This window comes from Prionailurus bengalensis, chromosome B1 (genome assembly GCF_016509475.1).
Source record: "Prionailurus bengalensis isolate Pbe53 chromosome B1, Fcat_Pben_1.1_paternal_pri, whole genome shotgun sequence".
In the NCBI taxonomy this organism is placed as follows: domain Eukaryota; kingdom Metazoa; phylum Chordata; class Mammalia; order Carnivora; family Felidae; genus Prionailurus; species Prionailurus bengalensis.
The window spans coordinates 49,285,677-49,292,560 of NC_057344.1; the positions used below are offsets into that span (position 1 = coordinate 49,285,677).

The 6,884-nt window shown below is 43.0% G+C and overlaps 1 protein-coding gene across 3 annotated transcripts in view; it reads right to left on the reverse strand.

Annotated features, from left to right (window-relative positions):
* PBK (PDZ binding kinase) overlaps positions 1 to 3,659 on the reverse strand; it is a 30,108-nt gene extending 26,449 nt beyond the window's left edge. The window contains exon 1 of one of the 3 annotated variants that reach the window (XM_043564811.1): positions 3,470 to 3,659. The gene's annotated coding sequence lies outside the window, so the exon portion shown is untranslated. Of the gene's footprint in view, positions 1 to 3,345 lie in introns of all 3 variants that reach the window. The other 2 variants (XM_043564817.1, XM_043564801.1) reach the window with 2 other exon arrangements.
* Between the last annotated feature and the right edge of the window lie 3,225 nt (positions 3,660 to 6,884).

The window sequence follows — 6,884 nt, forward strand, 5'->3', positions numbered from 1 at the left end:
TTCTGACTTCAGCTCAGGTCATGATCTCATGGTCTGTGGGTTCAAGCCCCGCATCAGGCTTTGCGCTGACAGCTCAGAGCCTGGAGCCTGCTTCGGATTCTGTCTCCCTCTCTCTCTGCCCCTCCCCCACTCTCACTTTGTCTCACTCTGTCTCTCAAAAATAAATAAATGTAAAAAAAAAAAATTTTTTTAAAGTACACTTCTCTTAAGTACTGAGTAATATACAGAACTGCTGAATCACTATATTGTACATCTGAAATGAATATAACTATATTCTAACTGTATTCACTGTATGCTAACTACACTGGAATTTAAATTAAAAAATAAATTAAATATGGGGCGCCTGGGTGGCTCAGTCAGTAAAAGGTCCGACTTCTGCTAAGGTCATGATCTCACAGTTTGTGAGTTCGAGCCCCGTGTCGGGCTCTGTGCTGACACCTCAGAGCCCGGAGCCTGCTTCAGATTCTGTGTCTCCCTCTCTCTCTGTTCCTCCCCTGCTCATTCTCTGTCTCTCAAAAATAAATAAACGTTAAAAAAAATAATTAAAAAATAAATTAATTAATTAAATATTGGGAGACAGAGACCATATGTTTAAATTTTGTATAGAGCCCAAAGAAATAGCATTTTAAAAAACTCTGCCAAGAAAAATCACCTTAAAGGCCCAGCTTTGTCTATTAATGAGACCTTTGTAGTTTTTTTTTAATGTAGCTACAGTCACCACTGTCTTTGGATTTACCTGAATTTAGAACACCAAAGATCCCCTTTCCATGCAAATATACACTAATTTTACCAAGTGAAACGTTTAACTGGAAGGGAGGAACACGTTTTTTCAGAACAAGTTTCATAGTTTTCAGGAAGGATAAACTATTTTAACAGAGTGGGCTGAAGCAGCTACTTCTACTTTGGAAGTAATTTCCCCATGTGGTTCTGATTCCCCTTCTTCCTTCTTCATTCATCTACCCTCACGAGAAGTTGTAAAGGGGGCACTGCAATGACCTTCTAAGACTTCTGTCTACCTAAGAGAAGCTACTCTTCATTCACTCAGTCAGCAGACACTTATTGAGCATGTACCATGTACGGGGCACTGTTCTAGGCACTGGAGACCCAGCAGTGAACAAGACCCAAACAAACAGTAGAAGAAATACATAAGATAACGATATATAGTTAGGGGAGATATACACCAGTGAAGGGAGGCAGAGTATTGGGAAAGGGCTTGAAATCTGAGTTAGGGTGGTCAAAGGAGGTTCATCTGAAGAGATTCATTTGAAGGAAGTGAGGGAGCTAGCCCAGGGGAGCTGCATCTAGGGGAAGTATGCAGGACAAAAGTAGTGAATATAAAGGCCCTGAGGCAGAAATAAATGTTCAAGGAAAAGCTAAGAGGGCAGGACTAGGAAAAGGGAGAAGGAAATGAAGACACAAGAGTTTGGGGATGCAGGATGGCAAATCAAGCAGAGCACTGAAGCCATAAAGACTTCAGCTTCTTCCACCGAGCTTCAGTCACCATAAGGATTTCAGCTCTTGCTGGGTTCTGGATGTTCTTATGAACCCGGAACCAATAAGATTTCCTAATGTTTGGATTTTTGTTAGGAATGAGAGAAAAGTCAAGGATAGCTCTAAGTTTTCAGACTGAGCAACTGAAAGAATAGAGGTGCCATTACTGAAATCAGGAACTCAATTCTGAATGCTTGATTAAACATTTGAGTAAAAACGTGAAGTAGGCAGCTGGATATAGGTCTGAAATCCAAGTTGAAGATACAAATTTGTGGCACATTAGCATGTATACGGTATTAAAGTCAAGAGACTGGATAAGATCACCTCAAGAGTATATTTAGATAGAAAACACAGAGCTCTGAGGAATGAATGTAAGAAATGAGGAAAAGAGTAACCTGAGATGTAACCATGTTACTCATGTAACCAAGAGTAACCATGGACGCTGAGCCAGATGCGAGGCTGGAACTCATGAACCGTGAGATCATGACCTGAGCAGAAACCAAGAGTCGGTCACTTAACTGACAGTCACCCAAGGGCCCCTAAACAAGTCTTTTAACATTACTTTCTAGAACACTCTAGGACTCAGTTCCACTTTCCACTTGAAGCTACTTACATCTAAAGAGGCCACACCCTATCTACGCCTAAACTGTGTTTTGTCGTGGAAAAAGATGCCTGAGGCATCTATACACAGTTTAGGTCTCAGTCTGACAGATGGCTTCTGGCCACAAGCCCAAACTCTCATATTATATATAATCTCTCTCTGTATATAGATCTATCTACATATTAATTGCTAAATAACCATTGTAATCTAAATCACAAAATCCTTACGAAGGTAACAGCATAAAATTGTGATTATCTTACATGAAGATACATTAAAAATGAGAGTAGTAGGGCTAGGCAAAATTTCATAGTCTATGGAGTATTTAGGATATTTAAAAAAAATCAAGTACTGTTTAAGAAGCAGTATTTAAAAATTAACAGAGCTCAGCAAGCTAATCAAAAGATCTATTGGATCAGATGTCAGTAACTTTTGGACCCTAAGCCACCCTAGGACTAAACAAATACATGGATCCTACTGGGTAGAGCTAAAGTGTATAGACAGACAGGAAAAAAAGAAAAAAACAACAAAATGAGAGAATTGGTAGCGTTAATTGAAAAAAGGAAAATGGGCAGGAAAGGTAGACTGAAAAAGAAAGGCAAAGTTCTGACCAGATTATTTCTAGGGTCCTGTACACTTTACACGCTATGGATTCCTACACGTAGAGTCACATGACTGTTCATCCCCTGATCCAGGAGCCTATAGTGGGCTGGTTGTTAAAATCCCTCTTCCACCTGCTCAGTCACCTCACTTGAAAAATGAAAGCAACATCAGGTGAGACGTTCAAAGAGGGGAAGTGTGCTTCCTACTCCTCTTTCTCAATCCCCACCCTCTCCATTCCCACCAGAAATCCTTCACCAATTCCAGCCGCTCCTAAGAGCTGGAATTGAGACTCACTCGGCTGCGGGGTAATGAACCGCCGTTTCCACCAGGCACGCGCCCCCGTGTTCGAATCTGGTGCATCTAAGCTGTACCTACACACTGGGTACCAGCCTCAAGCACACAGACACCAGAGTCCTGGGCCTACACGGTCTATAAAACCAATTGTAAAATACAGACACCTTGCTGGATGGGTGCTCACCATCACCTTCTCCTGCGGATATTCCTTAAAAGTACACATGGCTAGGCTGCTCTTGAGAAAAGGCAATTTCTTTCTTGAAATCCCCACCCTATCCGTGATTCAGACTCGGGTTTGGGTCGCAAACATTTTTCGAAAAGTCATTCCCAGTGTAACGCCACATTCCCAACGTCTTCACCTTTCCCTCTAGGCCCCTGAACGGTCACGAAGCAAACGCAGAGGAGTCGGCTGGGGGCGGGGGGCGCGTTCGGCTCCAACCCGGGCTCACGCGTGGTCGGGGGTCCGCAAAAAGCTCCCCTTACCGCAGCCGCGCTGGGGTGGAGAGGTCCAGGCCAAGGCTATCTTGAACACTGATCCCGCGTGGCCGCCAACAAGCCCCTCAGCGGCTGCCTCAGCGCCCCGCCACCTGCCAACACGCGAACTTGCTAACAGTCGTTGCGACGGGACACTCCCCGCTTTCAAAACCGCGCGCGCCGCCCCTGCGAGGCCGTAAACTACGGGGTGGCGCGAAGGACATAACAAGCCGTTCTTGCTTGTTCTCGCAATTCGTTTCCCGGCCTTTCCTAGTCTCCGCGAGCGTATCTTGCTATCAAACGGGGACGCCTTGAAGACAAATAAAAGGAAGAAGCTCACGAAAGGACAAACAGATTTTTATAGCCACGGTCAGCCTTCCACAGGGACAGCTCCGGTTAAAAAGAATATTTATACATGTACTTAAGGCTGAAATTCTTCCCCAGTTACAAACAGTGGTCTCAAAATGTGTGATGATCATTATATAAATTTTTATTACAGATTTATTTGGTCATGAAACACTCTAACTAGAAATGCATTAGCCTCGAGTAACAATTATTTTTGGCTATGAAGAAAAATATTTAGAAATCTTGCTAACTCTTGTAATGACCACTTTCAGTTCAACATTTGTTCATTTCATTCATAGAGCACCTACCATTTGCCAGGTTTGTATTGAACGCCACTGCACAGGATGGACTATAGTAGTTACTACAAGAGGCACACAGATGAAGTCATAGAATGACCTCCTGAGCAGGAAGAGCTTAGACTCTGTGGAGTAGGAGTGGGAGGGGAGGGATGAAGAAATGCCCTAAGAAAACACACACACACACACACACACACACACACACACACACCATTATACAAAAAAGACTATTTTGTAGGTCATTATGATCGTAAACTCATTTTTCAATTAAGGACACTATGGCACAGAGATGTTAAGTCATTTGCCTAAAGTCACAGAGCTAATAAATGGTAGAATCAGAATTTGAACCCATGTTGAACTTGGACTCCTTCTTTAACAAATGTGCTCAAACTTTCTTCCAACATACACACACCCCTCCTCCTCCAGAGCCTTCCCATTTGGTCACCCTCTGCTAAGCATAGATGATCTCATTGCACCTTCCTATTTGCACGCTAACTTTTTTTTTTATAGAGGCATAATATAAACCTCATCATCTTTTTTTAAATATCTATTTATTTTTGAGAGAGACAGAGACAGAGTGTGAGTGGGGGAGGGGCAGAGAGAGAGGGAGACACAGAATCTGAAACAAGATCCAAGCTCTGAGTTGGGAGCTCAGAGCCCAATGTAGGGCTTGAACCCATGAACCTGAAATCATGACCTGAGCCAAAGTTGAAGGCTTAACTGATTGAACCACCCAGGCACCCGGAGGGGGAGAGAGAGGGAGAGAGAGAGAGAGAGAGAGAGAGAGAGAGAGCATTAAGCAGGCTCCATGCTCAGCACAGAGCCCAATTTGGGGCTCCATTCTATGCCCCTGGTATGCTGACTGACCTGAGGTGAAATCAAGAGTCAGACACTCAACTGGCTGAGCCACCCAGGCACCTCTAATTTCCTCATTTTATTTTAAATCTATAATTTTCTACATTTTTAATTAAATCCTATTTTTTTACAATTCTCTATTTTCTATTCTTACTGGCTAATAAAATCCTGCCTAAAGCTAGAGACTTAGAGCTTCATTAACCACTACTTGTGGGAAAAAACTCCAGGGAGATGAGGGTATTGACACAGGTGTAACATGAGGCAGAAAATATTCACAAGAATGAAAGCCTTTGGGTAAAGACTTATAACCATCCTGTTTCCCATCTTGCAACCAAAAAAGTATCTCCAGAGATTATTGAGAGAAACATCTGAATTTCGTAAGCTTAATGTTATTGCCTGTGAAATGGAATTGTTAAATCTCAAAATCCTGCATGCCAGTCAGTTGTCATGGAAACAGCTTCCCACTTGGACTGGTTATTTCTTTCAGGGTGTAAATGGCCTGGAATCCTTGGTTTAGGCAAAAGAACCCCAAACTCTATTTGGCTCTGGGCTGGTTGTACCCAAAGGAATATCTGCATTGTCACCTTTTTTATGGCATAAACTCCAGCTTCTCTGTTCAAGGCCTCCTCTTCTGACTTTCAAGAGCCTAGTTGGAAGCAAGAAAAAAAAAAAAAAGAATCTTAACATTTTTTTCCTGCTGCTGTTACATTTGCATTCTCTTTCTTTTTTTTAAACATTTATTTATTATTGACAGAGAGGGACAGAGCATGAGCAGGGGAGCGGCTGAGAGATGGGGAGACACAGAACCTGAAGTAGGCTCCAGGATCTGAGCTGTCAGCACAGAGCCTGACACGGGGCTCGAACCCACAAACTGAGAGATCATGACCTGAGCCGAAGTTGGATGCCCAACCGACTGAGGCACCCAGGCGCGCCACATTTGCATTTTCTTTGAGGCCATATGGATCTAATGATTGGCTAGAAGAATGGTGGGAACTTTTTGGAAAGAGGAAGAAAAATACATTTCAACATTTTCATCTTCTCACATCCGTATATCCAACCAGTCAATTTGACATGTCCCTAGGGTGCTGTTTAAGCATCCGGAACGGTTTGTCAGGCTTCCCAAGATGTGGAAATGCCTCTGTGTCATCCCTTTCCAGGGAGAGGACTTTGGATATGCCAAGCAGCCTGTTTCTTCTCACACAGCTCTAGTTTTCAGGAAATTTCTTTTTTAAATTGGATGTATATCAAACTCTTGCCTAATGACAACATTTAACTAATATATCTTTTAAAGTAATTTTTAGACCCAACTCAGGGCTCGAATTCATAACCCCAAGATCGGAGTCACAGGCTGTACTGACTGAGCCAACCAGGTGTGCCCTTAACTATGACCAACAACTTGGCCCCTTTTTTCTTAGAGTATAACTGTCTACTGGGGAAGGTAGACAATAAATAAGTAATTAAAGCACTTGCAAATTCTGATCAAGGCTGTGGAGAGCATAGGTAGGCTGCTGTGACACAGAATAATGGGCATTTATGTAGAAGGTTCTACTATCACAGGGTAGTCAGAGAAGCTTTATCTAAGGAAATGGTTTTAAACGCAGGCTTCGGGGAACAGAAGGAGTCAGCCTTGGGTAGAACCAGGGAAAGAGCCTTTCAAGTGGAAGGAAAGGTGAGCGCGAAAGCGGTTGGATTGTTTATGGGGCTGAGAAGAGAGAGGAAAAGGTGGCTGGGATATAGTGGAAGGTATGTGAAAGTTGGCCCGGGATGAGGCTGGAGAGCTAAGCAGCCTCTTGGTGCAGTAAGAAGCCATTGAAGAATTTTAACAGCAGAATAACATGGTCTGGTTTTTGGTTAAGGAAGATTACTTTGGAGGGAACATAAAACAAACAAACAAACAAAAAAACACCTGTTATGGGGCACCTGGGTGG